General features: G+C 37.2%; 1 long non-coding RNA gene across 8 annotated transcripts in view; it reads left to right on the top strand.

The window, feature by feature from the left end:
- LOC102136013 (uncharacterized) overlaps positions 1 to 21,706 on the top strand; it is a 240,278-nt gene that overhangs the window by 24,521 nt on the left and 194,051 nt on the right. For 4 of the 8 annotated variants that reach the window (XR_010577801.1, XR_010577803.1, XR_010577804.2 and 1 more), the window contains exons 3-4: positions 2,469 to 2,557; positions 3,415 to 3,583. The exons of 3 other annotated variants lie outside the window; for them this stretch is intronic. This is a non-coding gene — a long non-coding RNA (uncharacterized lncRNA). The remainder of the gene's footprint in view (positions 1 to 2,468; positions 2,558 to 3,414; positions 3,584 to 21,706) is intronic. One more of the 8 variants, XR_012417214.1, reaches the window with a different exon arrangement.

Below are 21,706 nucleotides of genomic sequence, written 5' to 3'. Positions count from 1 at the left end.
CAAACACGTTGCCTGTAAAAGTGAAACGTTCTTCTGTTAGACTATTCCCCTGGCAGGTTACTCGTGCATGTTTTAAATACATATAAGGGATTGGGGGTGGTCTGAGGCACAGTTACACCAGTGTAATTTAGCGAATCTACCATCCTAAAATCTTCCCTGAATAGAGAAATGAAATTTAATTAAATGTTGAAATTTCTTTGTTTAATTATAATGGCAACGTACTTGACTCCAAGTCTCTTTTCAAAGAGCTTCAGAAACTCAACAAAATTGCTTTTTGAGTTTTTATATTTTTTTAAATGTTGTGGCTACTGTAGAGGTTCTGTGGCTTTCTACGCTATGAATGAATAACAATTTTTTTTTCATCCAAAGAAATGAAATACATAACTAAATTTTAGTATATTCTATGTACTTGGGCCTGTTTGCATTTAAACCCAGACACCATCCCAACAGTTTGGTAGTTTGAAAATAAACCATAATACATTGTTCTGAATAAAATTGCATAAATGTTACATGAATTTGAGTCATTTTATCAGTAGACTATATTATAAAGGATTCCTTAATATTCAAATATATAATAAGCTGATTTGACAGAGAAAAGCATTATCTTGAATATGTTTTCCCCTTTGTTGAAAATCATTTCTGAAGCTGCAAAAACAGGTGCAAGGGCCCAAAATCCACATGACTATGTTCCTTTGGTGACACTGTTTCAGAGCACTATAAGTAAAACATTTTAAGAATGTCATTCCATGGACTACTAGTTTTAGGTCAAAAATAGATGGTATGTGTCTTTATATAAGCTATGGAATCATTAATCAGTAATGTAATTATGCTCTTCACTGTATGCTTTCATCAGTTCTGAGAGTGAATACACTGTTCACATGGATTTTGAGACTTACAGGGGTATCATGAGTGGCTGGCAATGTTAAAATACAACAAATTGTGTTATTTCAGTCATACAATAACAAACATCTTTCACACTTTGAGAAATTAGGGAGTGAATGGATTTGAAAACACTTTGCAATCAGAAGATGGCTATGTACCTTAGAGATTGTTTTTAATACAATTGCAACCTATTACTGCTAAATAATTTAGGAGCAATTTGGACATGACCTGCATGGTCTAAAAGGCTGGGAGGAGTAGCAGCCTTTAAAGAATTCAATACAATCAACTAACAATCAATAACCAAACTCTTGGAGCACCTGCTCAAAGGCTCTGTGTTCATTTTGAAAGGGAGCAGCCTTATAAACACACACCTTGATACAGCTATCAGTCTTTTTAGAAGTCATGAGCCACTGTCCTCTTCCCTTCTCAGCAGCAATTTCAAGCGGTCTCCCAATCTTGTCAAGCCTTTGATCTTCAAACTGGACCCTTTTGACTTAAATATTTCATTCAGCAGGACCTGCCTAAGCCCCACCTCTTCTGTGAAGCCGTCCTCAATCCTCCATCTATGGGCCTGTTGTTTCTTCTAAATGACACTCTTCACCCCTCCACCAGGGCCATTCCACATCATTCTCTAATTATCTTTTTTACCTGCTTGTATAAAAGAACGGGGAGTATGTCAATCTTATTTATTCTTGTTCATTTTGTCCTCCCAAATGAATTTATCTTCTGCATCTAGCAAAGGCCATGAAATAAAACAGATGCTAGAAATACTTGAATTAAAGTAAATTTAAAAAGTATGCAGTTAGCTGGGGGCAGTGACTCATGCCTGTAATCCCAGGATTTTGAAACGCCGAAGTAGGCAGATCACCTGAGGTCTGGATTTTGAGACCAGCCTGTCTAACTTGGTGAAACCACCCTGTTTCTACTAAAAAAAAAAAAAAAAAAAAAAAAAAAAGCTGGGCATAATGCTGGGCACCTGTAATCCCAGCTACTGGGGAGGCTGAGGCAGGAGAATCGCTTGAACTCGGGCGGTGGAGGTTTCAGCAAGCCATGATTACACCATTGCACTCCAGCCTGGGCAACAAGAGCAAAACTCCATCCTCTCACCACCAAAAAAAAAAGTACACAATCTAGGCTGTGAGAAAAGACATGCAGAATGTTAAATAAAACCTGATAGGATATGATAACTGTCAAGAAAAGTTAATACAAAAATTAAGAGATCAGAGTAAGGGCAAAGGTCACCCAAATGCCAACTTGGGAAGACATTAAGGAAGACAAAGAGGAGACAGCTGCTAAACAGGGAAGAGTACGGGGTTAGCATAGAAAACGTGAAGTAGAATCAGAGCTGCTGTTCCTGTGAGCTTGTTAGGGAAGCCACATTTACCTGTTGTCTTGTTAACTGTTTTACTGGATGAAGAACGAGAAGATAAATGAACAGCTGCCTCAGGCCAATGCCAGTGCCCATTAGAGTACCGGCAACCAATACTTTTCATTAACTAGCTCATTCGAATTATAGTGACTAACGTAATTAAAGCATAGAGTTATAATTTATTCAGTAACTTAACAAATATTCTCCTAAAAATTAGGAAGAGAATGACCAAAGGTGAAGCGGCACAAGAAGACCTTTGGAACAGCTAGACCAATGAGCCTGGAGAAAAGAAGTTTGGATAAATAGGTAGGCACCAGGTCACAGAGGACCACATTAAATATTTTGGATTTATTCTTAGAACAATGGAAAATATTGAAGGGTTTCAACTGGGAAAAATGACATAATATGTACATGGTTAGGATATGTCACATGGCTCACAACATGGGGAGTGGATCTGAGACCAGTTAGGAGGTGGTTTTTTGCTCTGTCAGGAGACAATAGTGATTTGTATAGTTTAGATAGAGAGGGAAGGAAGAGAAGTGGAAACAAATAAGTAAATATGCTATTGAGCTGACAGGATTTGATAAAGGATTACATACGAGGGAGAAAGAAGAAAATATCCACGACTTCCAGATTTCTAGCTTAGGCAATGGAGTAGGTGAGAATTTACCAAGATAGAGGGGACATCGTAAGATGACTAACTTTAGGTGGTAGATACGGAATTTGTTTTGGGCGTATTGAGTCTGAGAGGCTCATGGAACATGTAAGAAAAAATTTACATTTTGCAAATGGATATATGGCTTTAGAACTGAGAAGAGCAGTGTGAGACAGAGAAATGACGATGTATATGATTACCAAAGAAATGGAAGTGGTGATGATGTAGGATACGGAGGATCTCCAAGCAAGACATCCATAGTGAACAGAAAAATGCAATCCTGAAGAGGATGCTGAGGTGGAGAGGCTGAAGAAGCGGGGGAAGAAGAAGAGATTATTTCCGAAAGAAAGAAGCACCTAAACTTAATAAAAAGACGGAGAGTATATAAGATAAGACCAAACAATATCTGTCTGCTTTAAGACAAAGAAAGATGAACACAGATACACCCACCCTTACAAAAAATGCTGGATAAACAGCGTATTATCGACTTTTTCTTGAACCCACTTAGAAAACGGCGATTGTAGGACAACCACGCAGCTGGGAATATGAGGAGAGATGGGTGCCTGCCGAAAGAAACAGCACTGTAACAAGAAAAGCCTGGAATTCTATTAAAAAACTTTTCCACCAACTGAGAGGGATCCGAGAGACCAAATAATGACTCAGACAAGTCCAGCTTGGTGAGTAGATGAGTGTATTTGGATTTATGTATGAGGCATTCCCGGATGGCAGCAGGATAGCTGTCGAGGTCTGTGCCACCTTTTCTTTTCAAACCACTTTTAAGCTGATTTTCTAGCTTTTTGCCTACTGCATTTAAACAATGAGACTGCTTTTTCTTGGTAGTTTCTCAGATACTCTCTGGGGTGTTTAGGTTTTTAGGAACACCTGCTCCTCCGCTGAACCCTTTGGCCTTGGCTCAGTGCCTGGCCTTTAAGGTTCAGGCAGCAGGCAAATACCCTTGACTAAACGGGTAGGGGACCCATCAACTATGAGGACCTAAACATTTACTTACCATGGGCAAATGTCAAAGGACGTATATAAGCTGAGACTCTAATAGTTTCTAAATGCCAAGATTGTGTAGCTCCAGGGACTGCAGGTCTTGCGTGGGTGTGACATTCTCTCTCAGACTTTTCTTCCACACACCTCACAAAGTTCAGGCAGAGAAGATGAAGTTAGCCTGAGGCTGGTGCCTTGCTTTCCACACCTGAGTCCTGGCCACATGAAAGCTTAAGAAAAAAAGACAAAGTGATGGCCAAGCACAAAATCTACTTACCTCTGTTCCTATCAATCTACATAAAGTGTCTGGCTTTCAATAAATATGAAAATTCAAGAAAAAAATTTCCCTCAAAAAGAAATCATTAACACTAGATATTAACATGACACAAACAATACACCAGGCAAGATCACACAGGACATTTAAAAAACAATAACGTTGTAAAAGCTGTAGCAAAACAGAGACAACATGCAAGACCATGTGGATAATTTCAGGAGAGAGGTAGGAACTAAAAGAATTAGATGTAAATGCCATAAATTTTTAAAAAACACAGTGATAGAGATTACAAATGACTTTGATGGGCTAATTTGTGGACTTCACACAGTAGAGAAAATAGTCAGTGAAAGTGAGTATGGGTCAATAGAAATTACTGACACGAAAAGAAAAATAAATCACAATAAAAAAGGAAAACAGAATGAAACATTCAAGAGCTGTGGAACAACATCAAACGATTTAACACATGTATAATTGAAATTTTAGAATAAGAATAGAAAGAGACTAAAAAAAGAGACTAAAAAAAGATTTATTTTGCTATTTATAGCAAAATAAATACTGGGAGAAATATGACTGAGTTTTTTTTTTTCTTTTTCAAAATTAAGAATAGATACTAAACCACAGATCCAAGATACCCACTAAACAACAAAACAGATACACACACAAACACACACACACACATACACACATATACACACCACACGCATTGCTAAGTTCATATCATATTCAAACTGCTAAAACGCAAAGAAAAGGAGCAATTTTGAAGGTAGCCAGAAAATGAAAGATGCATTAACTGAAGAGTAACAAGAACGCAATTATCGGAGACTTCTCATCAGAAACCATGCTAGCTAGAAAAAACACAATTATATCTTGAAAGTGCTGCAAGAAAATTAAATCTACCCAGAATTCCATATCAAGCAACAATACCCTTTAAAATTGCAGGAGAAATAAAGACTTCTTCAGACAAACAGGAATAAATTGCTGACAGAACTTCAATACAAAAAGTATTTGTGGGGGTTCTTTAAGGTTAAAAAATTAGAATAGAAATTTGGATCTTCACAAAGAAGTAAAAAACCCTGAAAAGAGATAAATAAATATAAAATAAAATGTATTTTATTCTTACATTTTCCAGCTTTCTTAAGGTCTAATAGCCAAATAAAATTGTATGTAAGTATGGTGTACAATGTGATGTTTTGATAGATGAATACATTGTGAAACGATTACCATAATCAAGCTAATTATCACATCCATTGCCTCACATAGTTAGATTGTGTTTATGTTTTGTGTGTCATGAGACCACTCAAATCCAAATTTTTGCAATTTTTAAGTATAATAAAATACAACATTATAAACTGTAATGTTTACCATGCTGCACAATAGATCCCCAGAAATTATTCCTCCTGGTTAATTCAAACCCTGTACCTTTTGGACAGCATTTCCCCATTTATCAACCTTCCACCCCTGGAAGTCACCATTCTATTCTCTGCTTCTAAGAATTCAAGTATTTTCGTTCCATACAGTAGTGAGATTCTGCAGTGTATGTCTTTCTATGCCTGGCATATTTCACTTACCATAATGTCCTCCAGGTTCATGCAAGTTGTTGCAAATGACAAAGTTTCCTTTCTTAAAGTTGAATAGTATTCCAATGAATATATACAATGCTCAATAACCCCAAAAAAAGGCCAAAAAAGGAGAAAATGGAAATGAAGACAAGTGTAACAATTAGAAAATGGCAAGATCTTAGATTGTAATTCAGCCATATCAATAATTACCCTAAATCTGAAGGTCTAAACATATTATGTTAGGTGACAGATTGCATGATTGGATTTGAAAAAGGAAGACCCAAGTGTATGCTGTCTATGAGAAATCCACTTTAAGTGCAAAGATATAATTAGATTAAAAAAGAACAGATGCATGATTACTAGCTGACACGGGTTTTCCTTTTGAGATGATAAAAAGTTCTGAAGTTACATAGTGATGATGGTTGCATGTGTCTGTGAATATATGAAAACTCATTGAATTATACACTTTAAAGGATAAGTGCTACATGTGAATTAGATCTCAGTCAGTAAAGCCACTATAAGGTAAAGTCATAGCCAAAAAAGCAAAAGAATAAAGACTGATACACCACAGAAACACTAATACTCTTCAAAAAAGGTAAAGTAGTTATATTAATTTTAGAAAAGTTGAAAATAGAATATTACATAAAGTGGTAAATGATCCAAAAATATATCAGAATCCTAAATGTATGTACATGTAAAAATAGAGCTTCAAAATACATGAAGCTAAAACTGATATATTTGGAAAGAGAAACAGATAAATCTATAATTATAGTAACAACTTAATAACACTCCTTTCTGCAATACATATACAGAAAAATCAGTAAGGATATGGGTCACATTTCCATATCCTTCCAACCAATAATGTCTAATAGACATTTATAGAACATTCTAAGAAGAGTAGAATGTACCTTCTTTTTAATGAAACATTCAAGAAGACTGACCAAATTCTGGGTCATGAAACAAACATTAACAACTTTGAAAGTACAGACATTGAATAAAGTGGGTTCTAAAACAATAACAGATCTAAACTAGAATTTGAGAACATAAAGCTATCTGGTAAATTCCCTGAACATCTGGAAATTAAAAAATACACTTTTAAATAACCTGGGGATTAAAGAAGATTTTTGAGGTAAGCTAAAAATCTCCATTGTTCTTAGCTACATTTTTAAATCTAGAAAATTTCTAAACATATGATCTAGATTGGGATCGGTAGAGTAATGAATGGCAGGTGCAGAAGTTAAGAATATGTGTTTTGGCTATGAATAACGGTGTGTTGGAAGCTAGATGGATCCAGGTAATTTAAGTATCTAGTTTTGTTGTATTTTTAAAATATCCACGAACTGCACATATTTGAATGTCTGCATGTGACAGTCACAAGAGGGAGAGTTTAAAGATAGTAAGGGAGTGAACAATGCAAATAAATAACAGTGGGTTCCAAAGAAGGTGAAGAAAATGGCATTCAGAGATCAATAAAATGAGAGAGAAAGAAAAGGAAGGTCGATTCAAGCAGGGATGTAAATTTTTCATCAGTAAGTTGAAGAGATTCTTGTCTGATGGGAGCTGCTGTCCTTGCTGCACTGTGACCTTGGGTCACGCAATCCTGGCGAAGTCAGTCTGCATTGGCATCCAGTTTCTTCTTCGAAAATGGAGATACTTACAACAATCCTAATTGTTTTTGTATCAAAACAAAGCAATACAAGAAGATTGTTTTTAAGGTGACTAAAAATTAAAACCACAGTGTTTGCGCATGATAGAAAATGAATGTATACTATAGACGATAGATATATACCACCAGGCTTGAAATGTTAGTGTTGGAGCCAACACCAAACTGTGTGTGCAGCCAACACCACCAGTGTCACTGCACCCACAACTGCCAGCAGGTCCTCCACCCCAGCTGCATTGCCTCTGCCACTGTCGTGAATGCCCTCATGGCGGCAGGCTCCCTGGTACCTGCCAGCACCCCACTGCCACTGACAAGTGTGCACCCCCCGGAGCTGCTGCTACTGCTGCTCCTGGCACGTGCAAACATGGGCAGATCCTATCGTCACCGCACTTGAAACGCTTTGACTGACACTACCCTTTGGAGTGGAGTGACCAGCAGTCAGGGAGCACCTCAGCCACACCCAGCACAGTAGATTCCTAAACAGGAGGAGCCCGAGAACAAAGTCAGGGCCCAGTACAAGTCCTCAGAGTTAGAGCCCACAGTCCAGGAGTTAGGAGCTGAGAGCTGACCCCCTAATATCTTCCAGAAATGAAATCAGTCTGCCAAATCCATCTTATATCACAATCAAACCCTCAAGGTCTTCCAATAGGAAACAAAAACAAGAACAAAAAACATCCAAAGGTCAGCAACCTCAAAGATTGAAGGAACATAAGCCCACAAAAGTGAGAAAGAACTGGCGCAAGAAACTGATGACTCAAAAAGTTACAGGAACTTCTTTCCTCCAAATGACCACATCACCTCCCCTGCAAGGGTTCTGAACCAGGCTGAGATGGCTCAGATGACAGAAATAGGATTCGGAATATAGATAGAAATGAAGATCTTTGAGCTACAGGAGTACGTTGCAACCTAATCCAAGGACATGTTAGTGTTTTACACTTTAAAGACAGCTTGCTACCATTTTATAAAGAAAAGAATTTAAGTACAGAACAGATACGTGATTTGCCACAATCACTCAGCGGCAGTGTGCAAAATCTAGGCCTGAGTGCGTATGTGCCAACTGCCTTTGCTTCTCTCTCTACTGCAGACTGCCTTCTTCAAGCTCCTCATACCTGTTTGCTCCCAGCTGTATAATAGAGTGTCTCATACACGCTTTGTAAAAAGTGAGACCTTTATTTAAAATGACTATTTTTTCCTGTTAGAAATATGGTAGATTTTAATGAATACAAGAAATGATAGAGTTCTAGACTGACATAGTGGTGGATGTAATAAATGTGATGCATTCAGTGATCTAAGAGCCAGCACAATAATTGTCCATATTTTAATTATAATCATATTGAAAAGTCACCCTGGGGAAGGGGTGAATTTGAAAAAAAAAAGAAATTATGGAGCAAGATGACATCAAAATCAAGTTCTAAATGCAACTCCCCAAGAATGCAAAGCTCTGGTTCTTTCTTTACATGTTAGTTTCTAGTTGAAGATGCCTCACCTCCCCTTTGCTCCAGAATGCCCATGCAACAGAGAACATATGGCACAGAATACAACATACTGTGGCTTCAGTGTTGATCACATGAAGCACACTGTCACATTACAGACCACTAAGTGAATGGGTGCATCCCTGTGATAGGTATGAGTTGTGTCCTTTGAAACCAAGATCCTAAAGTATTTTCTGTGCAAAAGCATTTTGATAATTCCCAATCCCCCCAAATCAATCAAACGAGTAAAAACCAAAACAAAAATAAATACAAGCCACAAACTGTGGAAACTGAAAATACTGTATTGTAACCTGTCTTTGGCTCTCAGTTGGAATGGGACTACTGGTGGGATTTAGAAGAGAATGGCTCAGCACTAAGCCACAGCCACTGGTTCATGCATCTGTGTATGCTGCTTCTAGAATAGGCAGCAGGGAGCTAAGTGGAAAGGACAGGATACACCAGGAAATAATCAGGTGGGTCCAATACCTGGCCCCAGGCACACACCTGCCAGCAAGCAGGAATGTTCATACAACGTGCGAGGGAAGAAATCAAGAGGAATGGCTGAATTTTTCATGACTGCAGAATCTGCTCAGAAATTCTATCTGACTTTTGCAATGTCTGATTCTTATCTCTAAAGCAAATTTTATTAACTGCCAAGTCAACCTCCAAAATTCTCCCATGGAAGAAAAGTTATTGTGGACACGCTCAACCAACTAATTTATGATTCTGCCCATTCAGCAAAAGAAATTTTACTTAATTTTATCAGATTGCCAGGCTCTCTTAAGCCCTCATTTCTGTATACATTTTAGGTCTACTAAATTCTTTAACTCAAAGGCAAGCCCTTATCGATAAATTAAGGTCAGAGGTTACTTCTTAATATTCTAGCTACTCTGTACAATAAGGTTAATACATTATATTCTTCATTTTTTTCTTTCTGTACTGGAAAAATAATGGCCCACAAGTTACCCTGAACTGCAAACCTCTTCACTGAACCATATGAAGCTGTTTCTGGATATTTCATTGTAGAAATTAGAATGTCAAGGTTGAAGGATACAAATTCCTAGGGAGGGCTCCCAACTATGAAGTGGATGTTCTCACAAATAACCCTTCAATATAATACAAAAGAAAAGAAAATAATGTGACACATTTGTGCATAGGCTATGTTAGGCATGGCCTGAAAATTATTTTAAGATTCACCACTTGTAATTTGGAGATAAATTTTCAATAAACATTTACTTATACTAACTTATTTCGCTATACATTGTTTCTGTCATCCTAAAATGTTTTTATTCTCACTTTCATGAAAGTATATGTATGTGTTTATGTGTGTATATACACACACCTATATGAAGTATAAGATCTCATTGTAATATGATGATATCTTAAGGGACTATTACCAAGCCTGGACAAAAGCATATTGTCATTTTGTTCAAAACAAGCCTGATATTTATCAGGTTACAATATTCCTTATCTATTTATTTATTTGAGAAAAGTTAAATATCAAAAATTAAAGTATGTGTACAACATTATATACACATACATTGTGGAATGGCCAAATCAAGCTAGCTAACATGTGTATTATATCTGTGTGGTGACAACACTTAAAAGCTACTCTCTTTGCAATTTTCAAGTACATAATAAAGTATTATTAACTACAGTCATCGTGGTATACAATGGATCTCTTGAATTTATTCCTCCCGTCTAACTGAAAGCTTTTATCTTTTGACCAACATGTTCACAATCTTCTCCAACATTCCTTTTTAAATATTTGAAATTTGAATTAAGAGGTTTTGAGTATTATTTATTGCTTTTAGGTTAATTATTCCAAGATCTATGTGCCTCTTTTTCAGAAGATTTCTATTTAAAAAAGGAAGTAATGTAAAATCTGTAGGACCTCTTTGTTAGACGGTATAATATTCTATTCTACTTGTCTGTTTTTTTTTTTTTTTTTTTTGAGGCGGAGTCTTGCTCTGTAGCCCGGGCTGGAGTGCAGTGGCCGGATCTCAGCTCACTGCAAGCTCCGCCTCCCGGGTTTGTGCCATTCTCCTGCCTCAGCCTCCTGAGTAGCTGGGACTACAGGCGCCCGCCACCTCGCCCGGCTAGTTTTTTTTGTATTTTTAGTAGAGACGGGGTTTCACCGTGTTAGCCAGAATGGTCTCGATCTCCTGACCTCGTGATCCGCCCGTCTCGGCCTCCCAAAGTGCTGGGATTACAGGCTTGAGCCACCGCGCCCGGCCCTACTTGTCTGTTTTTATTAGAAAACATTGGAAATTAAAGTTTCCTGGTGCCTCATTAAGTTAAGAGAGTTACAATTGCATGCCACCTTTGTACCTGCCTCAAACTAAATAAGATTTGCAAATAGGTGTCCTCTGTGACCGATCAATGTGATTAATTGTATTAAATGTGGTCAGGTGACCCACCCGCCACACACATTTTGAGAGCAGTCATCTGGTCCTCTTGATAAAGCTGAGCTATGTGTTCAAGGCCAGTCCCTGTGCCCACCCCTCAAGTGGGTAAAGCTAGCCTGTGGTGTGTGTGCGGCTGAGGTCAGGGAGGAAGTCTGCCTGGAGCAGAGGAAGTAACATCTCAAATTTACTAGTATTGCTGCTGCACAAACCATCACAATGAACTTCTGTCCCTTAGTATCTTGAAATGTTCTCAAAGAAACTCTGGCCAATTCAGAAGATTCTTATCTTCCAGATCCTAAAATAGTAGACCCAAAAGTCCATTTAAAGTTTCATTACGTGACTCATACCTGTAGTCCCCACTTCTCAGGAGGTTGAAAAGGGAGGATGGCTTGAGCCCAGGTAGTGGAGGCTGCCATGAGCTATGATGGTGCCACTGCACTGCAGCCTGGGCAACACAGCAACAACCTTTCTCTTTAAAAAATGTTATTGGGTGTTTTAATTATTATAATGAACTATTGATTGACAAATCGATAACATTTTACTAGATACAGAGAGGATCTCTTGGGTGGCTTCACTGTAATTACAGACCTAATTTTTATCATCTTATTTTCTAAATGTTCTTACGTTTATCTCACTGAGTAACACTCACTCATTCTACGTATGACCAGACACCATTATCATCTTTAAGCCTTAGGTATTAGAAAAACAAACCACTGATACTGGGGATATTTAAAGAAATATGATTTGTTTAGAGATCATTATTTGAAATATAAAATTCTCTCTAAAACCTAAATTTTTAAATGATTGGTAATCATATTTCTAGGTACATTTATCCAGGTAAATTATACTCATTCATTATTACCACTTAGCACTTTTAAACCAAGTAGATTTATTTCATTTCTATTCACGTGTGCAATTCATATGAAATTCATCTTAATGAAACTCACCAATTCAAGTAGGATGTTCTCAGGTCTTCAGTCAAGAACCTAACGATGGTTTCGTTTCCTTCTTTTCAAAATAAAATCTGTGTGCAGTTAATGATATAATGACTATAATGCGTGGAAGATGTCAGAAATTAATGTAATGCCTTGCAAGATGTGAAGTTGCTTCTTGTAAAGAATGGGTGAAGAGTGCAGTGGGAAATGTAACGCTCACCCTGCTTTAATGCTACTCAACGCCCACGAACCCTGGAGCTTCAGTGTTAAATCATGATTTTATTCTTTGCCTAAATCATTTTTCCCTTTTTCTTCAATATTTTTGTGTCTTATTTTCTAAATAACTGAATCATAGAAAGTAACTGCAGTGCCATAAACCTAGGGTTGTAATTTTAAAACTAGTTGAGAAAATATAAATTACTCATTTTCTTTTTCACTGGTTATTGCTCTTTGGGAAAAAAAAGACAACGGTGGGGATATTAGGGATCTTCTAGCCCAATTTATTTTATGGATGAGCAAACTTGGGCAGACAGAGATGAAGCAAGTGCCTCAAATCAAACCATTACCTAGTAGCAGAGCAGTGTGGACACCCTGGTTGCCCTCCCAGTGGTGCCCACACACCAGCCAATGTCCTTGGTGGTTCCCAGATTCAACAGGAGCTTCTTCCGTGGACCTTTCATTTGAAAACAACACAGATGTGCAGGTCTTCTCCATCTGTGTACACACACATTTAAGAAACACATTTCTCTGTCAATAAAAGGCCTTTGCTTGTCTTTTCCTTTAAAACCGCCAGGTTAGGAAATTTAATAAAGGGGTAGAACATGGCTTTGCTGGGCTCCTGCCTCCCTGCTCTGGGTCCTGGGCTGTTCCCACAGATGCCTTCCCCTCACACTCTCTGGCGCTGGACCAAGAGGGAGGATCACTCCCAAGAGCTTCAGGAGTGTCCCCACCAGCAGTATTTGCAATCAAGAAGGTGCAGTCTTCTGTTTAACCATATCTCTCTGGTGAAGGAATGTGCGATAGTCATGTGGATAATTTTGGACCAATAGTCCTGCCTGTTACCGCCTCCATTAAGCCACAAATATTTATCACATACTTATTTATATCCCTCTTGTTTCCAAAGGATTTGTGGCCATTCCACACCCTGTAGCCAGTGTTTTTGACTATGTTTAAGGCAAGTCTTCTGCAGCTTGTAGCGTACATATTCTAAGGTTTTAGACATTTTTAGTCTTTGCGTACTACTAAGATCTATCAGACTGTCCCTAAGGCTAACAACAATAAAAGGAAAATAACTAAAATGGCAACAAGTAAGAGTAGTAGATGACCATCAAAATAGCCATATTATTTTAAGTGAAAATGTTTGCTTATACAAAACTAAATTGAAAAGTTATGTACTCAAAGTCTAATAAGCTCCTTTATACTAATGGTGAAGACATTTAGTCTCTTAGTAAAATGTTAATTCAATGTAAATGATATTTTTCTACCTTAATGTATGCCTCTTGACTATAAATTAATAGAAATAGATACAATTATAAGATTTTAAAATATTCCCTTTTTAAAAGTAACATCTAAATTATATAAATATTAAAATCTAGAAAGGAAACAGAATACACGATTGGGTCAACATCTTACCACAAGCATCACAAATTAATTATTAATTTTCTATAATCAAGTAATTGATCTCTATGTATTAAAACATACAGGGTCCCACATAAATTATTGTTAATTGCATTCGTGTCATTTGTAGTGCTCTATATGTTCCATTGAGCTTTAATGAGAGCTATTTAAATACACACTATAATAAACATACTACGTATCAGGGGTTTTTTCCCCCTAAACCTGCAGTTATGAAGGAAAAGTGCAATCAGAAATGAAGAGGAATAAAAATGGTGGGATTTAATAGAATCCTGGGGATGGCCATGGAGAATAAGTTGTTTGGAAATTGTCTTTCTTTACTTTCAGCCAGTGTCCTCTCGTATAATAACTTATTGTTCTCATCAACTTCTGCAACAGTGCTCAAATGTTAATATGCGTTACAAATGTCTCGGGAAATTTGCTAAAATGAAGGTTCCGATTCCTTGGGTCAAGGATGGGGTGCCTGATTTTGGATTTTTAATAATCTCTCAGCCAATCCCAGTGCCACTGGCTTGCAATCATAATTTGAGTAACAAGGTTGCAGCGCAGTGAGTCTCAAATGTGGTCCATCATCCACCTGCAACAGATTCACAGGACTGCTTCTTTAAAAAAAAATACAGGAATGCTAGGAATCACTCCAGATCCAGTGAATCTACATTTTGAGACTAGAGCCCACTTTTTAGCAAATCCTTCGTGTGAAAGTTTACAGACAGCAAAGTTTGAAAAGTCCTGCTCCACAGGAATTCTCCAACTCAAAGTATATGTGCCTTTAACTCTAAAAGTTAGACATCAGAGTCAAGAGCACCTTTTCACAAAATAATCAAATTGAGACAAGGCTGTCAAACAGAGAACTGGTGCAAACAATTACTGCCCCCAAACAGTAATACCCGATCATCAACTGTTTGAGAAGCTCTGTCTCCTTGTCTCTTTATTTGGTGACATAGTCTTTAACTCCAAGAACACTAGCCCTCCAACACCAGCTGCATTAGAATCCCCTGGTGGGCATCCTAAGCAAGATTTCTGGGCCCACCCCAGAGTTTCTGAGTAATTAGATCTGGGTTGAGGTCCAAGTATCTGCATTTCTGATTTCCCATGTAATGCAGATGCTGCTGGTTTGGAGAACACACTTTGTCCTAGACTATTGCATAATGTGGATCACTCAAAAAGTCTAGAATTTTTGTGCTCCATTGCATTTATTTATTCATTCCAAGTGTTATTTAAACTGAACATATTTATTGTCCACAAACTGCCCACATGACAAGACAGTGCACAGGCCTTAAGAATGAAACAAAATATTGGTCCCTGTTTTCTGGGATGTTATAATCCAAGTAAATCGATCAAACTAACTCATAAAACCACTCAACGATACTTCAAGGAAGCACATAGCAATGTGTTAAAAATGAATGAGTTATACTCAGAGAACTCCAAAAGTTTTAACCCAGCTTGGATTCGGTTAGCTTAGATTGGATTAGTTTGGATGGATTTAATGAAAAATATGGCAGCTAATGTGTTCCTGTTAGACGTGATAGCAAATTGAAAGAGCATTAACTCAGTATTTGTAGGTTCTTTGGTCTTTTCTATGAAAGCAATTGTATCTTCTTCAAATGAGAAGTGCTTGGTACCTTCCTTTCTGATCCTTATATTTTACATTTATTTTATTTAAAAATAAATTCTTATTGTGTTTTTTCAAATATGCAATATTTCATGTGGTTCTCAAACAGGCATGCTACAGTGCATGATCTGAGTGGATTCATTCACAACCTATTCACAGGGGATTCGAAGGAAACAGCTCCCCTTGAAGCTGGGCTCTGGGCTTTCTATTCGCTTGGAATCTGATATGAGCAATGTGATCCGAAAGGTTACACATTGGTCTTCATGTTTTTTGTATCCTTCTAGAAATTGTATGCGTCTTCATTTAGAGATGGATATTTAAGAATATTTTCAACATTTTTTAAAATTAAGTTTTCAAATATTACATATTGTCTGTAACTTGTTTTATTCAACTAACATATGTAACTTAGACATTTTTCATGAATACTGTTTTTTTCAAGCCTTTCAAACTTCCCACTTTATAGATTGACCATTGTTTGTTTCACCAGCCTGCTATTAACGTATATGAGCTTGTTTTCAATGATTTGCTCTTATAAACAAGACCAGCATAGGCAAACCCTCAAAAGAGACTCAGCTCAGGAGAGCAGTTGGCTTCACCCAGGAAAGAATTCAGGAATGAACCAACAGAGAAAGAAAGCAAATTTATCAGAGCAACAGGGCACAGCAAAATGGCGGCTCCATAGCCAGAGCAGGGCTTTCTCATAGGCAGAGCAGCCTAGAGGGAAACTCAGGAATTGCTGGCTAGCTTTATTTATGTCCACTCTTAACTATGTACTAACTGAGGGGTGAGGTATTCAGAATTTTCTAGAAGAGGAATGGGAAGTTCTGGGAACTATATAAGGTAACTACAGGTCATTGTCATGGCATTTATAAACTGTCACGGTGCTGGTGGGAGTGTCCTTATGCTAATAAGCAGTGAGAACAACTAGAGGTCGTTTTTGTCCCATCTACTGGTTTTTCTTTTTTCTTTTCTTTCTTTCTTTCTTTTTTTTTTTTTTGAGATGGAGTCTCTCTGCGACGCCCATACTGGCACAATCTTGGCTCACTGCAACCTCTGCCTGCCGGGTCCAAGTGATTCTCCTGCCTCAGCCTCCCTAGTAGCTGGGATTACAAGCACACACTATTATGCCTGGCTAAATTTTGTATTTTTATTAGAGACAGGGTTTCACCATGTTGGTCAGGCTGGTCTCGAACTCCTGATCTCAGGAGATACACCCACCTCGGCCTCTCAAAGTGCTGGGATTACAGGCGTGAACCACCATATCTGGCCTCTGTTGGTTTCTTTACTGCATCCTGTATTGGTCAGAGGGTTGGTGGTTGGTTTTTGAAAATAAATCCTGCTGATCTCCTACCTCAAGACCACAATTAACAAAATCATTTGTAAGTTACACAGTGAGTAGTCAAGCTACATGATCGATCATGAGAAGTAGACTGCCAGTTCAAAGGAAAGGTGTGCATTTTTTATTTTGCTAGTATTGCCAAAATTCCCTCTGTAGGGGTTGAAGGTATGGACAGACCAAAAGGCTGTGTAAAAATCAAAGTTTTACCCTCTATGGTTACATCACATGAGGAATGTTCCCAATCTGATAGCAAAAAGTGGTGCTACAGATAATTTGAATTTCCATTTCTAGCGTTAGCAGTAGAGGTTGGCATCTTTTCTTATATTTAAAGGCTATTTCTACTTCCCATGCCTTGAACCCTTTATTCATTCTCTTTTCCCATTTTTCTTTAAGATTGTTAGTATTTTTCTTACCATTTGTTTGACTTTTGTTTTTCAGTAAACTTTAATTTATTAGGAAGATTCTTTTCTTTCTGTTCCCTCCAAAGTATGAACCCAAATGTATTATTTTAGTTGTTGGATGGTTTTACCTTAGAAAATGAAGAGTTTTCTTTTTAACATAGTAAGTTTATAAAATATAATAAAGGCCAGGAGCGGTGGCTCATGCCTGTAATCCCAGCACTTTGGGAGGCTGAGGCGGGCGGATCACCTGAGGCCAGGAGTTCAAGACCATCCTGGCCAACATGGTGAAACCTCATCTCTACTAAAAATTCAAAAATTAGCCAGGTGTGGTGATGCATGCTTGTAGTTCCAGCTACTCAGGAGGCTGAGGCAGGAAAATCGCTTGAACCTGGGAGGTGGAGGTTGCAGTGAGCCAAGATCGTGCCACTGCACTTCAGCCTGGTGACAGAGCAAGACTCTCTCCCAAAAAAAAAAATTAAAATTAAAAAAAAGTATATCATTTTTATTTCCACTGGATTTTGAATAATAGTTTTAAAAACCCACTTAAAACTTACAAAGAAAAATTATTATTTTTACAAGTTATTTTAATGAGTTTAATTTTTATATTCAAGTCATTTATCCCTTAGAAGTGTAATCTGGTGAACTTCGTGAAATATGTATCACACTGTGTTTTCTCCAGACAGCCACAGGTTGTTCTGTTAATAATACCATTTATTTAAATGTATTTCCATATTATCTATAGTGATGTTTCTTATTTATGGTTGATAATAGTTATTTGTTCCATCTCTGTTTTTTCTTGACCAATTTCACCAACAATGTGTCAGTTTTATGAGTCTCTTAAACCAACCTCTGGCTTTGGTGATCCTCTGTGTGATTTACTATCCTATTAGTTAATTTTACATTCTATTTTTTTCATTGTTCCACCTTTTGCATTTTTTTGCTGTTATTTTTCTAATTTCTTAAAAGAAATGTGTCTTTGGTACATTGTTTTTAAGGCTTCATTTTATTCTAATTAATGTATGCATTTACAATTTAAAAACCAAACCCATGGCATTAGCTAAATCCATAGGTCTTGAAATGTGCAAACTATTTTAAAATTACTTTCAATTCAAAATATTTTATAAGTTTATAATTTGTAATTATAAATTATTGTAATTTCTTCTTTGATTTGTGGGTTATTTGGAAGTATATTATGTATTTTTCAAATGTTTGATAAATTTCTAGTTTTCTGATGTCTAGCTTAATTCCATTGTCTTCAAGAAGTATATTTTATATGATTTTAATGTTTAGAAATAATTTGAAACTTGATTTATAACCCAGAATAGGATCAATTTTTGTAAATGTTTTATGTGTACTACATACAAAACAATATGTATTTTGTAGATATTGGAAATAATATTCTAGAAATGTCACTTTGGTCTGGTGTGCTAATATCTTTTATGCCGTAATGGATTTTTTTTGTCTGCTTATTTTATTAGTTAACATCTTGCACAGTGCTGGATGTGTTTATATTCTCTTTTGGTGTTTTTCTTTTGCTTTCTATATTTTAAGCCTATGCCACTAGATGGATTCAAATCCATAATTATTACATCTTCTTGGTGAATTGGTCCTTTTTTCATCATTATGAAATGCCCATCTTTAATGTTTTTTGTTGTTGTTTATTTTGATTTTAAATATATTTTTGTTGTTCTATGTAGTTAATATTTATTTGGATTTACCCAAATATTTATTTTTGTCTTCACTCTTTCTTGTGTCTCTGAACCTTCATTGGGAGTGTTTTTTCTTCTCCCCGAAAGACACCCATGAGTGCGAATTTAAGAGTGACAAACTGCGTTAAGTTTACTTATAAAATTATAATTATTTAATCTTTATTTTTTAAGGATGTATAATTTTGGATGTGGAGCTTCAAATATACTTTCTTCTTGCTTCTATTGTTTCTGCTTAGAAGCCAGCTGCCCATTTTATCATTGCTTTTTTGAAATTAATCTGTGTTTTGTTCTCTGGTTACTTTTATGGTTTCTTGTTCCCCTTAGTTCCAGCTATGTCACCGTGATATTATGAAGAATTTTTTAAAGTCTGTATGATTATGGTTGTTATTCATGTACCTCTTTAACTGGTAGCTAGATCTCTTCTGTCATTTTCAGAAAACTGTCAACCCTTATTTCTTCACATTGTTCTCTGTCTCATTCTTTTTCGTCTGTGTTTCATTCTAAATATTTTCTGTGCATTTATCTTGCCATACTTTAATCTTCCTCTGTGTTTATTCGACTTTTACCTCATTCTTTGAGTCTTCAATTTTATTAATTATCTATTTTTTGTTTTAGAATTACCATTTGGTACATTTTTGTAGATTCCAGTAGTCAGGTCAAGTTCTTTATCCTGTCTTTTATTTCTCTGAACATATTAAAACTGATTATTTTAATGCCTATGAGTGAGAGATCTGTCACCTGTCTTCTCTGTGTCTGTTTCTACTTTTTGTTGTGTTTTGTGGCATGCATGATTGTTTATTTCCTTCCCCATTGCCTGGTAACTATTAATTACCATGACAGGTTGTGAGACATGTTGAAAAACTACAGAATAGTTGGAGGGCTATGATGTTACCTTCTTTGCAGAGAACTGCTCGTTGCTTCTGGTAGCAGATTAATCACATTTTTCAATTCCAGGGAGAGTTGTGGTTTGAAGCTGTCTTGGTATCTTTACAAACAACTCTTATTTCTAGGGTAGAGTCTCTTCAAGTCTCAAACCCAAACCAGGAAATTTACTAACACTGATCTCCATTCTTGGGGTCCCCAAGACTCCAATGTGCCCCAGCCTTGTGCCTCTGTTGTGTGTCCTCTGCAACATCGGAACCTCTTGGGGGTAGGCTCTGGTTGAATGATACTTCCAGTCGTACACTGGCTCCAATTTCTGACTCAACACCCAGAGTTTGCTTATTATGTCAGATATTGGCACCATAATTTTTTATTGCATTGTTAGATCTCTAATGTTAAAAACTCAACTGAAGTGAACAGGGGAAGGAAAATATTTTGTATTTACCCATAATTTTACAGTTGCTGCCTACACGTTTTCTGGCTTATGTAGTTGCCCCTTTCTGGTCCTTTCTTGGAGAAGCACACCTTTCCTGAGATGTTTTGTCTACACTCATTGGTTTTCCTAGTTGCCAGCTTCTCTAACACACAGTCCTGGATATGTGAGGCAAGAAGGAAGCCCAGGGAACCCAACGCCATCTTTTCCCTCAAACCCTGAGTTCGCTGGCTGATCTGCCATCTTCTCTCCATTTTTCAGAATCTTTTAATATTTATTTTATATATTCCACCCAGGGTGTTAGCCATACTTAGCAGGGTATATAGGGAAAACTGTCTATTTCATCTATTCAGCTATCTTTCTTTGCTTTTTAGTTATACAAGTATATTAGCTAAAATTCACATCTCCTAAATATTTAGATTTAAAATGCAACAGCAGTTGGAAGGTTATGCTACAAAAAAACGTTTACTAAATTTCAAAGATAGTGGTAGCATTGCTCAAGAAATTTTACTGATCTGTGTATTTTGTTGTAAAATGCTGATCTTTAGTAAACCAGGTTGTTTTCTGCTGCTGTCAATTTTATACTCTTCCTTGCACCAGATCCTTGGAATGTACAATTCTCACATTTCAAAGCAGGAGCTGGGAAGAGACAGCAGACAGTGGGGAACCTATCCCACAGCAGGCAGATTCATTCCAGAAGACTGAGCACAGAATTGAGCATTTGAGCTCCCTCCTCTTATATTCCCCCACTGGTCACAGCACATTTTTCATTTCCGCCTGAGTGTAGGGGAAGCAGTATACATGATTTCATTTGATTTTAACAAATATTTATTAAGCATCTACTTTGTGACAGGTGTTTTGCTTGTTGCTTGGAGATACAGAGACAGCAAAGGGTAGGAGTTCCCCCTGTCCCCTCCGGAGGTTTAGAGGCAGAGCCTTCCAGGAGCAGCAAGTCTCTTGCATCAGTGCCGTAAGAGCTGAGTGAGGAGAGCTGCAGCATTGCCCTGGGGCCTTGGCTAAGGGAGGATGCAAAAAATAGTCCCATCACTGGGTATCTACCCAAGTGAATATAACTCATTGTATTATAAAGAAACATGCATCTGTATGTTTATTGCATCACTATTCACAATAGCAAAGGCATGGAATCAACCCAAATGCCCATCCATGGTAGACTGGATAAAGAAAATGTGATACATATACACTATGGAATATTATGCAGCTATAAAAAAGAACAAGATCATGTCCTTTGCAGAGACATGGATGAAGCTGGAAGCCATTATCCTCAGCAAATTAACACAGGATCAGAAAAGCAAACACTGCATGTTCTCACTCATTAGTGGGAGCTGAACAATGAGAACACATGGACACAAGGAGGGGAACATAACACACCGGGGCCTGTCAAGAGGTGGGGTAGGGGGAGGGAGAGCATCAGGATAAATAGCTAATGCATGTGGGGCTTAGTATCTAGGTGATGGGTTGATAGGT

This window comes from Macaca fascicularis, chromosome 9 (genome assembly GCF_037993035.2).
Source record: "Macaca fascicularis isolate 582-1 chromosome 9, T2T-MFA8v1.1".
Taxonomy (NCBI): Eukaryota; Metazoa; Chordata; class Mammalia; order Primates; family Cercopithecidae; genus Macaca; species Macaca fascicularis.
Note: the sequence above shows the minus strand (reverse complement) of the source record. Positions and strands in the feature narration are given on the sequence as shown.